Below are 23,017 nucleotides of genomic sequence, written 5' to 3'. Positions count from 1 at the left end.
ATGTGAACTAAGGAAAATGAAAAGAGAACATAATAAAATTTGTGGGATGCAACTAAAGAAATTATTTAGAGGAAAATTTATAGCTTTAAATCCTTACATGAGGAAAAAAAGAAAAGTCTAAAATCTATTATCCAGGATTCTCCATTAAGAAGCTATTTTTTAAAAAAAGGAGCAATATTAAACCTAATGTAGGTTAAAAATGATAATAGTAAGAGCAGAAATCAGTAAAATAAAAAACAGAAAACAGAGAAAATTAATAAAACAGAAAGATGTTCTCTGAAGGGTAATAAAATTGTTAAAATGCTAGCTGAACTGAACAATAACTAAAGAAAGATAACTCAGATTACTGATATCTGTATGTCTGCCTGCCAGTAACTGTGAAGGATCTGACATTTTACCCAAACTTGCAGACTAATGTTTTAGCCTGCCATAGTTTCATAGATGCTGTCATCCAAGACTCCTGGGTCAAAGCTTTATTACTCATGGCACAGCAAGTAGCATGACTATTAGCATATTTCCACCAATTTTCTTTGTCCTCAGATCTCACAGGGGTGAGGCAGATGGGCCCAGATGGATGTTTGAACATGCAGTTAGTTGCATTATAGAGGAGGGAACTCTAATCTTTTATGATGTGCAGTATGCAGTGGCTGCCCTTTGCTCCAGGAGGAGACATTATGTTTATTGTACTGGACAGTTGACATGCCTGCCTTTTGCTCTGGAAGGAGATATCATCTCTTTCTTCCAAAGCTACTTGCTGTACAAACACCCATTAAAGATAGTCCAGAAAAAGGTTCAGGTAGTAACTTGCTCACAATAAATGAAGAAACATGAGAAACCTACGAAGAAGTGTCTCCCCAAACTGTTCTTAAGTACATGAAAAAAGGAAAGGCACAGACAAGAAAATATTTATAACACATATATGTGACACAGAATATATAAATAACTTCTGCTAATTGATTAAAAATACAAATAACCCAATTTAAAAAATAAGCTAAAGATTTAAGTAGATATTTCACAAAAGATATCTGATGGCCATTAAGTACATGAAAAGATGTTCAACATCCTTAGTCATGTAAATTAAATCCACAATTTGATACTACTACATATCCATTAGAAAGGCTAAAGTTGAAAGCACTAATATTACCAAACGTTGACAAGTATGTGGAGCAACCGGAACACTCATATACTGCTGGTGGGGGTGTATAATAGTATACCCATTTTGTAAATGTGTTTGGCAACTTCTAGTAATATTAAAAATACACCTACCCCATGACCCAGCAGTTTTATTGTTAGGTATGTAGCTAAAAGAATACACATGTCCAAAAAAAGACATATATAAGAATAATACTTGTAAAAAATACATAAATAATTATAATACAAGCCCAAATCTGGAAACATCCCAAATGTCCACTGACTAGTAAATGAGTAAACTGTGATATAATCATACACTGGAATACTACTTGGCAGTTAAAAAAATAATAATACCAGTTCTACCAATATATGCAACAACATGGATGAATTGCAGAAATATTATGTTGAACAAAAGAAACCTGATACCAAAGACCACATACTGTATGATTCCAATTTAACTAATTTCTAGAAGAGACAGAATTAATCTATAGTGACAAAAAAATAGATCAGTGGATGCTTTGGGGTTCAGGATAGAGTTTGACTTCAAAGAGCTCAAAGGATCCTTTTAGAGTAATTGAAACATTCTGCATCTTGATTATAGAGGTGTTTACCCAGTTGTATACATTTGTCAAAATGTATAGAGTATAATGTATAGAGTAATTGAAACATTCAATTTTTAGAGTAATTGAAACATTCTGCATCTTGATTATAGAGGTGTTTACCCAGTTGTATACATTTGTCAAAACTCATTAAACTGTACACTTAAAATTTGTGTATTTTGTTGCATATAAATTATGCCTACATAGAGTTTATTGAGAATATAGTACAGTTACATAAAAGTTGACTTGAAATAACAAACTTACAGGTAAGACATTGTGAACGAAAAAATGTGGTGTTAGATTTGAATACAGTGAAACATATATTTATATATAATCATCTAGTACAGATGATTATACTAGATTCTATACAAAATAGAATGCAGTTTTTTTCATCAATGTTGAAAAGGTATTAGTAATTATAAGACAATTCAGTAAGGTAGTTGGACACAAAATTAATATTTAAATCTTAATTGCTTTGTTATTTACAGTTTTAAAATGTAATGGTGGGGCCTCCCCAATGGCACAGTGGTTAAGAATCCACCTGCTGGGCTTCCCTGGTGGTGCAGTGGTTAAGAATCTGCCTGCCAATGCAGGGGACACGGGTTCGAGCCCTGGTCAGGGAAGATCCCACATGCCGCAGAGCAACTAAGCCCGTGCGCCTCAACTACTGAGCCTGTGCTCTAGAGCCCACGAGCCACAACTACTGAGCCCGTGTGCCACAACTACTGAAGCCCTCGCACCTAGAGCCCACGCTCCGCAGCAAGAGAAGCCACTGCAATGAGAAGCCCGTGCGCCACAATGAAGAGTAGCCCCTGCTCACAGCAACTAGAGAAAGCCCACACACAGCAACGAAGACCCAACGCAGCCAAAACTAAACAAATTTATAAAAAATAAATAAAATAAAATGTAATGGTGAATATTCCATTCAAAGTAACAACACATAAGCAAAAACACTCAGGACTACACTTGAAAGGAAATGTAAAGGACACATATAAAAATATTTTGTAATTCCGCTGTGGAACACAAGATATGCTTGAATAATATGACTGTCTTGGTTGACTGGTGCTATATAACAAACCACTCCAAAACTACGTGGCTTAAAATATTTACTTATTTGTAGATTTGCTGGGGTTTAGCTGGCCTGGGAGGAGCTTGCCTGGGCAGCTCTTCTTCTCCCTATAATTCTTCAGACTGGCTAGGGTACTTTATGTTGTAGCAACTGGGATGGATCTTCTCTACACATCTCTATCCTCCTGTTTGGACCCTAACAGATGGAGAATGTTCTCCTAATACTAGTGGTAAAGGCAGTTTCATGACTCAAGAGGATTTCTAATTCTGCTTATGTTACTTCTGCTAATGTACCTTTAGCCAAAGCAAGTCCTCATGTTCATGGCCAAAGTCAAAGGGCAGGAAAAAGTACTTCTCCTATGGAGAAGAAGAAGGGACTGCAAAGTCACTTGGAAAGGTTGTGTTATGGACTGGATGTGCCCACAACCCCCAAATTCCTATGTTGAAGCCCTAACTCTCAATGTAATGGCATGGGGATGAGGATGTGGGGATTAGGGAGGGAACTAGATTTAGATATGATCATGAGGGTGGAGATCCCATGATGGAATTTGTGCCCTTATAAGAAGAGGAAGAGACATCAAAGCTTCATCTCTCCACCACAGCAAAAAGGCAGCCTCCTTCCTGCCGGGAAGAGAGCCTTCACAAGAACCGAATCTGCGAGCACCTTGGACTTCCCAGCCTCCAGAACTGTGAGAAATAAATGTCTGTTGTTTAAACCACAGTCTTTAGTATTTTGTTACAGCAGCCCAAGCTGAGACGGGTTGTTATTAAAGGGATAGGTGAAGAATTGGACAAATAATGCAATTTACCAAAATCATACCTCGATTTTGGATAGAGTCAGTAATTACGGTGATTTTTAAACATTTACAAAAATTCTTTGACACAAACTAATTCTTTGACTTCTCCCATGAAGAAGAGGCTATGATTCCTCCACTTGACCCTGGGGAGCCTTTGTCCATGAATACAATGTGCCAGGAAAGATGCTACATGACTTCTGAGGCTTTGTTAGCAAGGGCTGTGCTTTTAAAAAAATGCCTCAGTGCTTCAGAATTATTGTGCTAAATAAATTTGTTAATTTGCATAATGTGTTAGTACACATGCTTTTATTAGCGTGACTAAAATGTATCCAATAACACCTACAGTTGCGCTTACCTTTACATTTCAAAAATTGTTTTATATAAAACCCATAAACAAATTCAAAAATAGACAAATAGACTTTCAGATTTGCTTCCAGCACTCAGCTTTCAAACCATATGAATCACAATAACTAAGAATAGAAATGAAACAATTGTGTAAGACCAATTTCTCCTGATTATTCTATGAAGAACTTGTGAGGTGCTGGCTGGTGGCTGCACTGTTGGTATAAAGCCAAGTTAGGAATAGATGAAGTTAAGAAGGCCCAGTCCAGCCCAGCCGAGTAAGTTACACAGAGACTAATCCATTACATCACAGAGTCCTAAAGGTAGAATCAGTGCAAAACCATGGAGCTGAAGTGGTCTTCTCCTAGACTGAAGCCCACACAAAGTCTTTCATCTTCACTGTCTTAAGAACTACATTGGGGGCTTCCCTGGTGGCGCAGTGGTTAAGAATCTGCCTGCCAATGCAGGGGACACGGGTTCGAGCTCTGGCCCAGGAAGATCCCACATGCTGCGGAGCAACTAAGCCCGTGCGCCACAACTACTGAGCCTGCACTCTACAGCCTGCAAGCCACAACTACTGAGCCCGCGTGGCACAACTACTGAGCCTGCACTCTAGAGCCCACGAGCCACAACTCCTGAGCCGGCATGCCTACAGCCTGTGCTCCGCAACAAGAGAAGCCATCACAATGAGAAGCCCGCACACTGCAATGAAGAGTAGCCCCCGCTCGCCGCAACTAGAGAAAGCCCATGCACAGCAACAAAGACCCAACAGCAGCCAAAAATAAATAAATAAATAAATAAATTAATTAAAATTAAAAGAAAAAAAAGAACTACATTGGGGTCTTGAAACGCAGCCAGTCTGCTCACACTGAAAAGCTGAATTCACAGCACCAGGAGTCAGCTGGCCAGGACATGTGTGAGACCAAATGAGGGGAATATTGCTAAATGGTGTTTGTATGTTGTACAGAATTAAGGCGGCTGCAAGCAGAGCATCCATAACTAAATTGAAAGAGAAAACACATAAGCAAAGCTTGAAGTAAAACTGATTAGCAACAGAATGTGAGGTGGGTGGGTAGAAACTGACAACAGCAATTAAATTTGCAGGAATCATAGTAATGAGTTTTTTTTTTCAAACCAGGACCAAGACATGTTGCTCATGAAATGGAGAGCACTTATAAGTGTTGAGTGCAGAGACTATAGCTTCCCAGGAGAACAGCATGACCTTTCTATGTCTGCTTGTTCCTCTAAATCACAACATGAGACTATATCTACCTCCTATTTTCCCTCTCAGTTCAAGCTCCTCTTCCAATTTGAAATAACTTCTTCACTCCTGCTGCCACTACAAGGACTTCCTCTACCTAGTTATCTGGTCCAAATCTCCTGGATTGAGCTCTGCTCAGTTTAATCAATCTCTCACTTGCTTTGACATTTTCCACCAGTTAGCACCCATTTTGTTGTCGCTTTGTAAGTATGCCCAACAGTTATTAATGTGTGGGCTCTGTAACTTTGACTAGATTCTAAACTCCTAAAGAGGAACATCCGATTTTTCCCCAGCTTTATTGAGATATAATTAACCTAATGTTGTGTAAGTTTAAGGTGTTCAATGTGTTGATTTGATTATCTATATATGGCAATATGATTGCCATTGTAGCATTAGCCAGTGCCTCCATCACATAATTACCATTTCTCTTTTGTTGTGAGAACATTTAAGATCTAGTCTCTTAGCAACTTCGAGGAATAAAAATGTTGACTATAATCACAATTTTGTACAGTAGATCTCCCGAACTTATTCATCTTCTACCTGGAAGTTTGTACCCTTTGACCATTATCTCCCTAATTCCTCTGTCCCTGTTAACCACCATTCTACACAGATAAGTCATATAGTATTTGTCTTTCTCTGACTTAGCTCACTTAGCACAATGCCCTCAAGGTCCATCCATCTTGACTCAAAAGGCAGGATTTCCTTCTTTCTCATGGCTGAATAATATTCCATTATATATGTCTATATCCATTCATCCATTGACAGACAAGTTGTTTCCTTATCTTGACTGTTGTGAGTAATGCTGCAATGAACACGGGAGTGCAGATATCTTTTCAATATCCTATTTTCATTCCCCTTCAATATATACCCAGAAGGATTGCTGAATCATGTGGTAATTCTACTTTTAATGTTTTTAAGGAATCTCCATTCTGTTTTCCATAGTGGCTGTACCAATTTACATTCCTACCAACAGTGCACAAGTATTCTCTTTTCTCCACATCTTTGCCAACACTTGTTATCTCTTGTCTTTTTGATGATAGTCATTCTAACAAGTGTGAGGTAATATCTCATTGTGGTTTTGATTTGCATTCCGTGATGATTAGTGATATTGAACACCATTTTATGTATCTGTTGGCCAGCTGTATGTCTCCTTTGAAAAAAAAAAATATTAGCAAGTTGAATTCAACAGCACATTAAAAGGATCATACATCATGATCAAGTGGGATTTATGCCTGGGATGAAAGGATAGTTTGACATACATAAACCACATTAAACATGATATCCATATTAAAAGAAAGAAAGATAAAAATCACATGACCATCTCAACAGATGCAGAAAAAAGCATTTGACAAAATGCAGCATCCTTTCATGATAAAACCCTCAACAAATTGAGTATGGAAGGAACATACCTCAACATAATAAAAGCCCTATGGGAAAAGCCACACACTTCATACTCAATGGTGAAATTTTGAAAGCTTTTCCTCTGAGATCAGGAATAAGACAAGGGTACCCACTCTCACCATCCTTATTCAACAAAGTACTAGAAGTCTTAGCTTGAGAAATCAGATAAAAGAATAAAAATTATCCAAATCAGAAGGGAAAAAGTAAATTTTTCTTTATTTGCAGATGATAGGATTTTATATATAGAAAATCCTAAAGACAATCAAAAAACTGTTAGAATTAATTAATGAATTCAGTAAAGTTGTAGGATACAAAATCAACATACATAAATCAGTTGTGTTTCTATACACTAACAATGAAATATCTGAAAAATAAATAACCAAGTGAAAAAGGACTCAAATAGTTTATTATAAGTAAATGAGGACCCAGATGGAAAAGAGAGGGAGAGGGAAAATGAGGCAGAAACAATATTGGAAGTGATATCCAGGAATTTTCATAAACTAATGAAATATATAAACACCAGATACAAGAACCTCAGGAAACTCCAAGCAGGATTAAAAAAAGGAAACCACACATTATAGTGAAACTGCTGAACACAAAAATGAGGAGAATCTCATAAAATCAGCCAGAGAAAAAGACCCTTTGCATTGCAGTAATAGAAATAAAGCCGACAGATAACTTTGCAAAAGAAACATTGGAAGAAGATAACGGACAACTCTGAAGTGCTGAAAGAAAAAAAAACTAATAATTTACAATTTTATATTCAGCAAAAATACCATTCAAAATGAAAGTGAAATAAACGTGCTTATTGACAACAAAAGCTGACATACTTGTCAACACACCACAGTACAAGAAATGCTAAAATAAATTATTCAGGCTGAAATAAACTGATGTCAGATGGAAGCACAGAACTTCAGAAAGGAATGAAAAGTATCTGAAAAGGTAAGTATGTGGGTGAATACAAAAGAATATTATCTGTTTAAATCATGAATAACATCAATGTCTTCTAGAATTTATAACAAATATAGAAGTGAAATTATGTCTGTAATCACATGAGGGCAGAAGATTGTTAAATATAGTTAAACTATTGAAAGGTTGCTGAATTATTCATAAAATGGTAAAATTACTAATATGACAGTCTGAAATAAGTTCAAGGATGACCTATAACGGGCAACATAACCACTTAAATATTAACACAAAGGGTATATCTAAAATGTTAGAAGAGATAAAATGGAATAATTTTTAAAATACTTGTTTAATACAACAAAAACGAAAAGAAGAAACAAATTAGAGCAAAAATAAATGGAACAAAAACTGAAAACAAATAGCAAGATGACAGACTTAAATCCAACTATACCAGTAATTATACTGAATGCAATAGTGATGAAATACTAAAATTAAGAGAAGACAGTGAGGCAGATTTTTTAAATGGCTCGATATATTCTATTCACAATAGACACACTTAAAAATATGAAAATTGATAGAATGAAAGAGAAAGAATGAAAAAATATGTACCATGGAAATGTTAACCAGGAGAAAGCTGATGTGGCTACGTTATATAGGACAAAGTAAACTTTGATACAAGTAGTGTTACTAGCGTTAAAGGTGGACATCCGATGATAAAAGAGTCAATTCACTAAGCACAAAAATACTAATTTTATTTCCATCTAATTATGGTAACAAGATATATAAAATAAAAATTGACAAAACCAAAGTGGACAAATAGACTAATCCTTAATCAGAGTAGAAGATATTTAAGACAATTCTCTTAGCAATTGTTAGAACAAGCAGACAAAAACATCATAAGGATATGAAAAATCTGAACAATACTATTAACCAATTTGACCTAAATGACGTGTTTGGATTACTACATACTACAATTGCAGAATACATTCTTTTTAAGTGCATAAGAAACTTTACCAAAAATAGACCACATACTGGACCATAAAGTATGTCTCCAAAAAATTACAAAGGATTGAAATTTTGGAGTAACATATTTGAAATTGAGAGCAGAAATAGAAACAGAAAATGCCCTAATGTATGTATTAACACCTTTCTAAACATCTCAATAGGTAAGAAGACAATCACAATGAAAATTAGAAAATATTTTGAACTAAACATAATGACATATGAAAATATTTGAGGAATACAGTTAAGGGCATAGAGAGAAACTGCTTGCTTTAAATTCATATATTAGAAAAATGAAAAATGAAGTTTGCATCTCAAGAAGGTAGAAAGAGAAGAATAAATTAAACCAAAAAATATTAAAAGGTAATAAAAGAATATAAGAAAATTAAATAGAAAGCAGACATACAATAGGGATAATCAGTAGAACTTAAAGTTAGTTTTTTGAAAATATTTAAAAAATTGATAACCCCTTGGAAGACTGATCCTGAAATTATTAAAAAATGAGAAAACACAAATTACACATCAGAATGGAAAGGGTGATATCACTCCTGAAAGGGAGGGAGATATTTTATATGCAATTTTTAAAATCAGAGGATATTGTAAATTTAACATATTAGATAAAATGAAAAAAATTCCTTTAAAATGTAACTTTAAAAAACGAATATAAAAGGAAATAGAGGGCCTTCCCTGGTGGCACAGTGGTTAAAAATCCACCTGCCAATGCCAGGGACACGGGTTCGAGCCCCGGTCCAGGAAGATCCTACATGCCATGGAGCAACTAAGCCCGTGCACCACACTACTGAGCCTGCGCACCTAGAGCCCGTGCTCCACGACAGGAGAGGCCACTGCAATGAGAAGCTCACGCACTGCAACAAAGAGTAGCCCTGGCTCGTTGCAACTAGAGAAAGCCCGCACACAGCAACAAAGACCCAACACAGCCAAAAATAAATAAATAAAATAAATAAATTTTTAAAAAAAGGAAATAGAAAATCTGAGTAATCTTTTTTTTCCTATTAATGTAACTGAAACCTTCCCACAGTGAAAACTCCAGGCCAAGATTATTTCAAAGGCAAATTATTTCAAAGGCAAATTATTCCAAACATTTAAGGAAAAAATACTATGAATCTTACGCACATTCTTTGACACAATGGAGAAAAATGAAAGACTTCACAATCTGTTCTATGAATCTAGCATAATTCTGATAGCAAATTATCAAATTCTTACAAGGGCATCACAAGAAAGTAACATTACAGGCAATATCTCTCATGAACATGAATTTTGAAATGCTGAGCAAAATATTACCAAGTAAGTCTAGCAGTGAATATGTATGAATATATATGAATTATATATAACCACTATATACATATATACATATATACATATATAGTTGTTTTACATTACAACTGGTTTTTATTTCAGGAATGCAACATTAGTTTAACATTTGAAAAGCAAATAATATAATTTGCCACATTACCGAAATAAATTTAAAAAAATCACATCAGCATTTCAATAGATGGAAAAAACAACTTAAAAAAAAATTAAACTTCCATTCATGTCATAATTATTCCTCTCAGGAAGGTAGGAACAGAACTACCTTAATCTGAAAAAGGGTATCTAGAAAAACCCATTTCTATCATTATACTAAATGGAGATACAGAGAATACTTTTTCCCTAAAATCCAAAACGAGACAAACTGAATATAAGCACAATTCTATTCAATATTGTGATGGAGGTCTTAGTCACTACTGCAAGACCCCCCCCGCACCCGCAAAAAAGACGGGGGCAAGGGGAGAAAAAAGATTAAAACAAATACTCTACAAGAAACTGTTAAATGAATAAGTGAATTTAGCAAGGCTGATGGATACAATTAATACATAAAATATATACAAATCTACAAAAATCAACTGGATATCTATATGCTACTAACAAACTTTTGGATTTCTATATAATAGCAACAAATTAGTGGAAGAAAGAAATTTGCAGATATCACTTATATTAGAATTTTTAAAACATCAACTACTCAGATATAACCCATTGAAGATATGAAAAGCTTCTTCACTAAAAAGTATGAAATACTGACAAGTTTTTAGTATCTATATTTATTTGCATTGTCTGAAAATAATCATGAGCTTTCTAGGGCAGGAATAGATTATATACCCATAGCACTAACCATATCAATTCCCATTTGCCCCAATTCTTTTCTCTTCTGGAAAAGAAACAGATTAGATGTTACCCTACCAGTACTGCAGTCTGTCCTGTAGGCTAAAGAACCATAAAAATACGAATATGGAAGTTTAAATAGGAGAGGGATGGCTTTCCCTTCTGAGAGAGTAGAGAAGACATAGTTCCCTATTGTAAACAGTCCTTGAGAGGAGAAAGGGAATGATTCTGGGCTATTACCTTTTAGAATGTAAATAAATGTCTTTAGGGGAAGATAAGACAAGCATCTTTGAGTTTATAATCAAGATTTTACCTCCCTGGCTGCAGGACGCATCCCCTTGAAATAAAAACATACCTCTGTGAAAGTAAATCTCTTAAGTTCTCACCATCTGTTTGGTTATCATTTCATTTCTAAGGCTTATATTTTAGCCAGGTTTCAGTTTTCTTTGCCTCAGAAAGCCCTAACTATGCAAAAAAATAAATAAATAAAAATTAAAAAAATTAAATTAAAAAAGAAAGAAAGAAAAAGGAAAGAAAAGGAAAACAAAGAAAGGAAAAAAGTTCTCCATAGCTTTGTCAATACTACTCAAATAAAAATTTTTAGATATCTTACTATCTATAGACAGGATTTTTAAGACCTTAGTTATTAGCAAAATTATCTAAGTATTCAATTCAATTGAACTCAATTCAACATAATTCCAATAAATATTTCAGAAGAAAATTTCCACAGGAAATTGAAAAGCTGATTTTAAAATGTATGGGAACCCATAAAGATATAGAATACTCAAGAAAAATTTGAAAACAACAAAGATGTAAGGCATACAGGAATAGATTTTAAGACTTACTAGAAAATTGTAACAATTAAGAAATGTTATATTAATGAAAGGGATACACAAAGAATCAAATGGAATAGAAAAGTGTATGGAAACACACCATACATACACGAGCAACTGATTTGAGACAAATAGATTCATTTCATTTAAATTTCAAAAGTGAAAAGACTGTCTTTCCTGTAAATGGTGCTGGACCAATTGGATATCCATATTGGAAAGCCCTATATTTAAAAGATAAAACAGTAATGCTTCCGGAATATAACACAGAATACTTTCATGACATTGGAATAAGCAATATTTCTTAAACAGAACACAAAACCCAGCAAATTAATTAAATTAATAAATATTAAGTGACCAATATTATTATTAGTCTTCAGGGAAATGCAAATTAAAACCACAGTGAGAGAATATCTCATACTCATTGTAATGGTTAAAGTATTTTTTAAAAAATCTGTAGAGCAAATGTTGGTGAATGTGGAGTAACTGGAAGTCTCATACATTGCTGATGGAAGGAAAACTATTTAACCATTTAAGAAAACTATCAATGTCTAGTAAAGCTAAACCTACATCTATCTTATGATGGAGGAACATACAACAGTTCCAGTCCTAGGTATCTATTTATGAAAAATAAGTCCATACATCCATCAAAATATATGCACAAGAATGTTCAAAGCAATTTTGTTCATCATAGCCTCAAACTAGAAGTAACCCAAATGTCTATCAACTGGGGAATGGATACATATATTTTGATTAATTCATACAATGGAATACTACACAGTAATACATAATGAATGCATTACTAATAAATACAACTGCTAACATAGACTTTATGTTGATAAAAAATATGCTGGACACAAAAGTGTACATGCAGTGTGATTCCATTTACATGCAATTCAAAAAACAGATGAAATAGATAGTAATAGATGTTAGAAGAATGCTTACCTCAGGTTGGGGATACTGACTGAGAAGGGATATGAGGGAACTTTATATCTTGCTCTAGTTGGTAGTTTCTCAAGTGTATGCGTATAGTAAAAAATCATTTAACTCTGCCTTTAAAATTAGTGAAACTTTGAACATTTTTGAGTATATATTACAAGTGACATGTAAAAAATGAGGAGTATTTTTATTTGTTGAGAAGTATATGAGCTTTTTTGAGCATGTTTTGTGTGAGACACAAGGGGATTCTCAGAAGGAAATACAGTTGTGTCTCTTTATTCATGGTCATGTTCTAAAAAATTCTCATGAACATTGCATTAGCAGACACTGAACCATTGCTCCTAGGAGAAATACAAGATTATGTTCCTGCTAACGTCTGGTCATATTTTTGTCAGCTGATCAATATATAACCTTGTTTTATGCCTATTGCTGCTTAAAGACACCTTATTTAATATATGTTGTTGATTCATTAACATTGAACTTGCAGCCAACAACACTATAACTCATGCATGAACAAAGCTTATCTAGAACATATACATTCTTCATAAGGCACATCACAACCTTCTTCTGCTTAGGAACAGTAGACCACACTTCAGCACTATGCTTAGGGGCCATTTAGAACAGCAAAATCACCAAGCCCCCTCCCCACCCCTACACACACACAAAAGAGCATAAGATGTGGCATTAAACAGACTGCAAAAACGAGAGATGAAAGAAGAGGGCACAGCAACACCTTGTTTGACCTCATCTGGGAAAATTCATGTCAGAGAACTCAAAATTTTCACCACTCTATGCATGTCCATGAATGACCACAGAAGTGACGCACGTATTGATTTGGGGGTCACAAATAAATTTTGGTGAGAGACAAATTTGCAAATATGGAATCCATGAATAATGAGGACTGAGTGTAACTAGGAGGCTGTAAGACCCATAAATCTTTCTTCAATTCTCAAATTTAGGAATAATGTCCCTTATTGGGAAATTGATTTGGAAGATATCTAGGTAGATATAGCAGGAAGTATGTAGAAAATACCAAGGCAGAAATGAAAGTAAGAATAATAAAGCAAAACTGGACCTTTGGGCATTGGTTACACAGAGCAATAAGAACAGGAGGTATCACTGAAAGAAATAATAAGGATGTAAAATGGATTGTACAGTCTCCCAGAATCAACTAAAAACTTAAACTCATCTCTTTTGCTCCCTTCTAAGTGTTTTCTTTTCTTTTTTTCCTTTCCAATTGCTTTTATTTATTTTTAATTGAGGTATATTTGATGTACAACATTATGCAAATTTCAGGTGTACAACATAGTAATTCACAATTTTTAAAGGTTATGATCAATTTATAGTTATTATAAAATCTTGGCTATATTCCCTGTGTTGTACAATATATCCTTGTAGCTTATGTTATACACAGTAGTTTGTACCTCTCAATCTCCTACCCCTATCTTGCCCCCACCTTCCCTTTCCTCACTGGTAACCACTAGTTTGTGGCACATATATACAATGGAATAGTACTCAGCCATAAAAAGAAATGAAATTGAGTTATTTGTAGTGAGGTGATTGGACCTAGAGTCTATCATACAGAGTGAAGTAAGTCAGAAAGAGAAAAACAAATACCATATGCTAACACATATACATGGAATCTAAAAAAATAAAAAGGTTCTGATGAACCTAGGGGCAGGACAGGAACAAAGACACAGATGTAGAGAATGGACTTGAGGACACGGGTAGGGGGAAGGGTAAGCTGGGATGAAGTGAGAAAGTAGCACTGACATATATACACTACCAAACGTAAGGTAGACAGCTAGTGGGAAGCAGCCACATAACACAGGGAGATCAGCTGGGTGCTTTGTGACCACCTAGAGGGGTGGGATAGGGAGGGTGGGAGGAAGATGCAAGAGGGAGGAGATATGGGGCTATATGTATACGTGTAGCTGATTCACTTCGTTATACAGCAGAAACTAACACACCATTGTAAAGCAATTATACTCCAATAAAGATGTTAAAAAAAACAAACTGATGCATTGATTACATGGAGCTGCCTGCCTTGTCTTTCTGTTCTCAAGATACCTTTCTCAGTTCAGTGGGTACTTTTTATTTCCTCTGTCCTCCAACAACTACTATCTCAAAAGTTGCTCCTGGAGCATAGCAGAGGGAACAAAATCGTTTTGGAGAGTTTCATATCAGCAATAAATTCTTCAACAGAGAAGTGAGATACATGTATTCTCATAATCACTGGCCAAATCTACTTAAATAACCTCATCCAACCAAAAGAGGGCTCAATATTTGTTAAGGACATTTGTGGCTATGTTTATGAAGGATACTGTTCCATAGTTTCCTTTTCTTGTAACAGCCTCATGAAATGAGTTGAAGAAAGTTTCCTCCTCTGCTTTCTGAGAGATGTATAGAATTCGGATTATCTTACTCTTAAATGTTTATTAAACTTACCATTGATCCACTTTGAGCCTGGAGTTTTCTTTACACAGTTGACCCTTGAATAACACAGGTTTGAACTGCATGGTCCACTTATATGTGAGTTCTTTCCAGTGAACATATTGGAATTTATTTTTTTAGATTTGTGACAATTTGAAAAAGCTTGAGGAAGAATTGCATAGCCTAGAAATATCAAAAAAAATTGAGAAAAAAAAAGGCATGTGGTGAATACATAAAATATATGTACCTACTCATCTATTTTATCATTTATTACTATAAAAAAATAAACAAATCTGTTATAAAAAGTTAAAATTTATCAAAACTTATACAAACACTCACAGACCTATATCAAGCCATTCACCACTGAGAAAAACAAAGAAATGTAAATATATAGTATTAAATCATAACTTCATAAAATTAACTACAGTACATACTGTACTACTGTAATAATTTTGTAGCCACCTCCTGTTGCTATTGTGGTGAGCCAAGTGTTGTGAGTATCCACTTAAAACACAGTGTGTGGCTAATCATCTCCATGTGAGCAGTTCATCTCTCTAGTAAATCGTGTATCACAGTAAAAAGTCCTCTCTCGTGATTTTCCTATATTTTCCATCGTGTTTGGTGCAATACCATAAACCTTGAATGACACCATGGGACCCATATGAAGTACCACTGATGATGATGAAAGTACTCCCAAGAAGCAGCGAAAAATCATGACATTATAAGAAAAAGTTGAATTGCTTGATATGTACCATAGATTGAGGTCTGCAGCTACAGTTGTCCACCATTTCAAGATAAATGAATCCAGTGCGAAGACCATTGTATAAAAAAAAAAGAAAGAAAGAAAAAGAAAAGGAAATTTGTGAAGCTGCTGCTGCAGCTATGCCAGCAGGTGTGAAAACCTTGCACTTTTTGCAAAATATCTTTTTTTATCTCATATTGAAAATGAAGATTTATGTGGGTGCAGGATTGCTATAAGAAAGGCATACCTATAGACTCTAATACGATTTGAGAAAAAGTGAAGTCATTATATGACAACTTAATGCAAAAGAAAGGTGAAGAATCTAAAGCTGGAGAATTAATGCCAGCGAAGGACAGTCTGGTAATTCTAAAAAGAGGTTTGGCTTAAAAATACGTCAAAATAACAAGAGAAGCAACTTCTCCCCATCAAGAGGCAGCAGACAAGTTCCTAGATGCCATTAGGAAAATCACTGAGGAGAAAGGTTATCTGCTTGAATAGGTTTTTAATGCAGAAAAAGGTGTTCCATTCGTGGGGGGGAAAAAAAGCCATGAAAGACATTTATTAGTAAAGCAGAGAAGTAAGTACCAGGATTTAAGGCAGGAAAAGATAAGCTAACTCTACTCATTTGTGCAAATGCAATCTGGTTTATGATCAGGACTGCCCTTATCTATAAAGCTGTTAACCCCTGAGCCCTGAAGGGAAAAGATTAAACACCAACTGCCAGTCTTTTGGTTGTACAGCAAGCAGCCCTGGACAACGAGAACCCATTTTCTGGACTGGTTTTATGGTTGCTTTGTCCCTGAAGTCAAGAAATACCTTGCCAGTAAGGGACTGCCTTTTAAAGTTCTTTCCATATTGGACTATGCCCCTGGCCACCCAGAACCCCATGGGTTCAACACCAAAGGCACTGAAGTAGTCTACTAGCATCCAAACACAGTGTCCTTAATCGAACTTCTAAATCAGCGGGTCATAAGGACCTTTAAGGCTCATTATACACAGTACTCTGTAAAAAAGTTTGTCAATGCGATGAAGAGAACCCTTTCGTGATAGAGACAATATCATGAAAGTCTGGAAGGATTACACCACTGAAGATCCCATTGTCGTTATAGAAAAAGCCATGAAAGCCATCAAGCCCAAAACAATAAATTTCTGCTGGAGAAAACTGTGTCCAGATGTTGTGTGTGACTTCAGAATATTTACAAAAGAGCCAGTCGAGGAAATCATGAAAGATATTGCGGTTATGGCAAAAAAGAGAGGGGTTGTATGAAAGGTTTCAAGATACAGATTGTGGAGAAATTCAAGAACTAATATACACCACACCAGATGAATTAGCAGAAGACGACCTGATGGAGATGAGTGTTTTCAAACCAGTGCTCCGTGATGAGGAAGAAGATACAGAAGAAACAGTGCCAGAAAACAAACTGACATTAGACAATCTGGCAGAAGGGTTCCAATTATACAAGACTGCTTTTGACTTCTTTTACAACATGATATGGGTACTGAAACTAAAGCAAACAGTGGAAGAAGCCTTGGTACCATATAAAAACATTTTTAGAGAAATGAAAAATCTGAAGCGTTTTTAGAGAAATTACAGTGTATTTTCATAAAGTTACCCTCAGTGTGCCTGCCTCTCCTTCCATCTCCTCCACCTCTTCTGCCTCTGCCACCCCTGAGACAGCAAGGGGTTTTTGTGTCATCATCATCAACGTCACTAGAGTGTTCGTCTTGTTGAACGACGTGTGTAAGACTTGTATTGAAGTGAACAGTCTGTCCTTGCGTAGGCACAGGGCAAGTGATATTTAATATAAAGTTAATAATGTGTTACTTTTCTTACTGTTTTGTAAGTTTGCTTTTAAAGAAATACACTACTGTATAGTATGCTTCTTTCTTGTAACTGGAAAAACTACATATCAGCCTATCATCATAGATAAGTCTTTTTTTAAAAAAATTTAACGATGTTTCCAATATTTTATTATGAATATAACTAATACTGTATACCATAAAATTTTATGATGATACATTCATTAGCAAAGAGGCTAGGTTACCATGAAGCATTCATATCAATTACACTAGGCTATCATAAAACAATCATATTGCTGCTTGTTAGTTAGCAATGCATGAATCATTATAGCTGCAAATAAATATGAATTTCTTTCACATTATCTTTTCATTTTTGATGTCAAATGTTAGTAATACATACAACATCTACATTGTTTTGTATCATATAAGGCAGTATTGATGTAGATACTGACAGACAACTTGTAAGCAGACAAAAACTTAATGGTGTCAGTAAATACAGTGCAGTACTATAAAAGTGCTTTCCTTAATAATTTTCTTTTCTCTAGCTTATTGTGAGAATGGAGTATATAATACATATAACATACAAAATATGTGTTAAACAACTATTTATGTTATCGGTAAGGCTTCTGGTCAACAGTAGGCTACCGATAGTTAAGTTTTGAGGGAGTCAAAATTTATACATGAATTTTCTAATGTGAGGGGGGTTAGGAACCCTAACCCCGACGTTGTTCAAGGGACAACTATACTTAAAAGATAAAAGCAATCAGATTTTCTATTTTTTTCTCAAGTCAGACTTGGCATTTTATGTCTTTAGAGGAACCTGCCCTTTTAATATAAGCTGTTGAATGTATTGGTATAAAGTTGTTCATAAAATCCCCCTATTACCTTCTGTATCTATAGGATGTACAGATAGTTGGCAATTTTTATCTTCTTTTTCTTTTCAGATACTATGAATAGTATTTTATAAATTTTATTGCTCTCTTCAAAAAAAGCTTTTGATTTTACTTTTTCTATTATTTATACATCATTCTAAGATTTAGAATGAGTAAGAGATAAGTGATGTTCAGAGTCATAGTGACCCCACTACAGTGTCCTGTGTTTGCAGACTGGGTTGAGTTATAAAACAAGGGGTTAGTCTAAGGAGCACCTCCCAGTAGATCTGGAACCCTGAGGCTAGAATTGCAGGGTAAACTGGAATTGCTGAGAACATCAGCCAGATTAAAAACTCCTGGAAGTTTCTCTTGAAGATATCTAAGGTGGCTAGTGGCTAGCACCAATGCCTGCGAAAGACCAGTGTTTATTAAATATTTGTTAAATAAATCTCCAAGGACTGTGGATGACCTGGATGCCTAAGAGAAGGCATGACAAGAAAATGTTGGGCTGCACCAGCAGAGGACAGTAGAGCCAACAGGAGCCCTACAATGACTGTCACCAGGGTGAGACAGTGGAGATGGGATATTGCCATGAAATCAAAGGGTCCTGGGCAGCAGGTCATTGCAGCTGGTTAAGTGAGACATGCTCCGGAACACGCTGAAGATTTCTTATTCTGTGACCAAAACACTGGAATAATAAAAACTTCACTTAAACTTTGTGGGCAATGGGCTTACAAAAGAGGTCATCGATAACAGAACACTGGTATCAATGCAGATACTTATAACAGCAGGGAGATTTCTCGAGGGTTCCTGGTGGGATTCAAATCAAGTGATTAAATCAAGTGGTTTTTAATTTTTCCTGTTTTTATCTTACTTCCCTAACCAGAATCTAGAACACTACATTCATTTGTACCCTCTATGATGTAACCATCCTGGTTCATCATGTTCCGGGCAAGTGTACTGTTAATATATATGAATACAAACACACATATACACACTATCATCCTCCTACCTTTCAGCCAAGTTCCCAAATTATCTCTTTCATTTCACCATTTCCTCAGACATTTCCTCCATATGGTCCTATAGGGCAAAACCAGAAAAGCTTTAAGGCTGGGTAAAGATGGATGCTATGTGTATGTTTAGGGGTTGACATGACAGTAAATGATACTCTTAGTCACTCCTGGATCCTCTTTGTTCTAAGATACCAGTGTTATTTTTCTTTAGCATTAGTGTAGATAATGTGAATTGACTACATTTGTGAAATAAAAGGAGAAATTAAGCAAAGGCTGCAGGGGAGATATTTAATCAATAAATTCACAAAAATAAACATTGTAATAAAACTGTACAAATATTTAGCTAAATTGGAAAACTGTTATGAGTGTTCCCAGCATGCAATCTGGCATTATAACAAATCACAAGAAAAACCATGTCTTTGTGAAATAAGCAAATGTGAAATGAGTAAAACTATACAAGGCTGTTTGCTAGCCCTAAAACAATTGTTTACTTGCATTTTTCATGAAGGCTGTTTAATTAACTATGCTTGATATCTTGGGTTGCCTGTTATCTTCTATGTCTTAGTGCTGAGAATGTTTCATATCTGAGAGCTCTGTACTGCATGTTCTGAAAATAAAGCTTGGAAGATAATTTTGACTGTTTTTGAGTGATTAATTTTATTGCCAGAACTATTTGACAATTTACCAAATGTTCCAGTCACCTCTATCCTTCTAAACCATTTTAAAGGAAAAAAATGAGATCTCCACGAACTTTTTGGACTGATATTGCAAAAACTTGGTAATTTAACTATATATCTTGATTGTGTAATACTGCTTATACTAATACAGGACTTAGAAGGACAGAGGAAAGAAAAAGGCTAAAGAGACTGTTTATGTTCTAACAACAATATAATGATATTGAAAGTCAAGAAGTCATTAGTTCTACAGTCTTTTTTCCCTTATTTCTCTACATAGCCACAGCAAACCTAGGAAGTCTTCTACTCTGATCAGTTTTTAACTTGGAACCCTGGTTATATCTGTCAATATCTGTCATTCTGAGCCTGTTTTTCCAATCTTGATTGAAGTTCTCACTTTCTTTTCTTTGTTATTCTACTCAGCTTTGAATATGTGCTACATTGCTATAGGTGGAAGTTTTTGTTTTTGCTTTTTTTTTTGGTCCTTGTAATCTTAAATTATTCTTCCAACCAGTCTGGACATATAGACTTACAGATATATGAAACATGTAAATCTTACCATTTCTCTCTTTCAGCTTTCTAACAGCCAGTTCCAGTTCTATTTTGTTTGAACTGTCTAAACTTCCACTGTAAATACCAATTTGGACATATTGGCCATGTGCACATTAATGTTACATATTTCCCTCTGGCCTGAGGGATGCAAACAAGAGGCATAGTCTAAAATCTGGTTAGGGTGAGAAATTGTACACAGAAAAAGTCACTGATCCATATTGAATATACAATGAGGGTCACAGACAATGCTATAAGAATACAAATGATATTTAATTATTGGTTGCTGAACTAGAGAATACTTTATTTTTTAAATTCAGAGTAATAATGTCATTTTTAATTGTCATAATTATGGAATTCAATAAATTTCTGAATCGTTTGTATAGTGTCAAAGTATAATTAGCAAAAAGCAAAATACAGAATAAATATTTGTCATAGATATATTAAGTCATTAATGTTGGAGCCATTAAGATGGTAAAGCTTGTTCAAAGACCACTCTGAGAAACTGGTTACTTACAGGCATTTTGGGAATAGTAGGAGGGAGAATATTAAATACAAAGTAGTTAATTTCCAACAGGACAATTAAACCATAATCTTTGTTATCATCTCTACCAAATAAAAATCTATAAGTTAACATGCCATTTACAGTATCTGTACTCTAATCAAATAGTAAAATAGCAAACTCAAGCACAAGTACACTCTCTCAGAGAATTAAATAGTCCTTGGTTGGCCTTTGATCCAATGGCCTTTATTACATTGGAAGGTAATAATGCTCCACGCCCCATTTTCAAGTTTTGGATAAAAAAATTTTTAACACTAGTTTACCCTCCTGGTTGCTGTAAGTAAATCACGTAATTTCTTGGCCTCATTTTTCTTGTTGTCGGTTAAAAGGAATTCAAGATGTATTTTTCTCACGAGGGGGGCAGTAACAAGCTAATGTGCAAAAAAGGTCTTTGAAAGGTAACATAGTTAATAGGTACTAATTATTAGTACTGTTCCACTCTTGAGTTTCTTTAAGAAATATTTACATGGGATTCTAGTTTATCTTTTTTCTGGCATGTTTTTAGAGGCTAGGAACCTGTCTCTTTCCAATCTGAATTTCAAGTGTTCTTGCACATTCTAACTCATGGTAGATATTAAACAAATGTTTGCTGAAGGAAGACTTAGTTTTTGTGAACACTGCTCTTTGTTAATAAGGAATACATGGTGCTCAAATCCACCTACTAATGAATTTTTTTTCCTTACAGCCATCAATGCAGTGGTTTTCCTCTGCAAGTAAGCATCATGTTCTTTATTCCAACAGATCTAGGTCTTCTTTGTAAAAACATTACGTATTTTCTATATAGATGTCACACTTATCTTTGACAATGGAATGGGGGTGTTTTTTTTATTAATAGCCTTTTGATATGTTTTATTAGCCAAAAATAAATAATAATTCATCCCCCATCTTTTTCATTAGCCTTTTATGGCAACTAAGGTGTCAACACTTTTCATGACTAAGCATCAGATTACTAATCTACTTTCTCATCTGTAAAATAAGGAGGCCATATTTTATTATGTTTAAGAGACTTCCCTTCTGTAATCCTCTATTGAAATGTTGAAACAAATCATTTTTATAATTTTTTTCACTTGAATTAAAAACAGCAACAACAGCTTAATGGACCTTCACAGTAGTAGTTGGCCCTTAATTCAAATACCCTAACACTATCTTTATTTGGCATACATTATATAATAGATTCACAATTGTTAAAAATGGCATTATACAGGTGAAAATGAAGTACTGAACCAGAACTGAGTTTAAATTCTGTCTGTGCCCCTTGCCGGGTTTAAAAGACCACACACGATTAACTTTCATATGTATGAACTTTATAAAACTTAAAATCTGACAGGCACAGGACTTACAAATTCCAAATGCCTACATGTCTTACTCCAACATAATTCAGACATCATCCCACTGATAATAGGAATAGGTGCAACAAAAATTCATTTTATGATAATCATTTTATAGATGCCAGATATAAGAAGAAGGGCAAAACTACGTCCTAGTTACAGAAAATCACACAGAAGGCAAGCTCAGGATGAGGGTATTAGCTGGGGCTGCCCTAATAAAATACCGTAGACTGGGAGGCTTAAACAGACAACAGACATTTACTACTTACAGTTCTGCAACCTGGGAAGTCTGAGATCAAGGTGCCAACAGATTCGGTTCTTGGTGAAGGCCCTCTTCCTGCCTTATAGATGGCCACCTTCTTGCTGTATCCGCAGGTGATGACAGAAACAGGAAGCTCTGGTCTATCTTCCTCTTCTTATGACACAAATCCCATCATGATGACTCCACCCTCATGACCTCACCTAAACCTAATTACCTCCCAAAGACCTCACTTCCTAGCACCATCACATTTCCTTAGGGCTTCAATACATGAATTCTGGGGGGACACCAGCATTCAGTCCTTAACAGTAGGTATTTTAAACAAGTCCTCTGAAATTGGGGAAAGGAT

The 23,017-nt window shown here is 35.1% G+C and overlaps 1 long non-coding RNA gene across 1 annotated transcript in view; it reads right to left on the bottom strand.

Annotated features, from left to right (window-relative positions):
- LOC141279467 (uncharacterized) overlaps positions 1 to 22,764 on the bottom strand; it is a 60,208-nt gene extending 37,444 nt beyond the window's left edge. Inside the window, exons 1-3 of the long non-coding RNA XR_012333725.1 lie at positions 22,679 to 22,764; positions 19,296 to 19,363; positions 14,885 to 15,052 (exon numbers count right to left, since the gene is read on the bottom strand). This is a non-coding gene — a long non-coding RNA (uncharacterized lncRNA). The remainder of the gene's footprint in view (positions 1 to 14,884; positions 15,053 to 19,295; positions 19,364 to 22,678) is intronic.
- Positions 22,765 to 23,017: the final 253 nt, after the last annotated feature.

This window comes from Tursiops truncatus, chromosome 9 (genome assembly GCF_011762595.2).
Source record: "Tursiops truncatus isolate mTurTru1 chromosome 9, mTurTru1.mat.Y, whole genome shotgun sequence".
Classification (NCBI taxonomy): domain Eukaryota; kingdom Metazoa; phylum Chordata; class Mammalia; order Artiodactyla; family Delphinidae; genus Tursiops; species Tursiops truncatus.
This window is presented reverse-complemented; position numbering and strand designations above follow the sequence as displayed.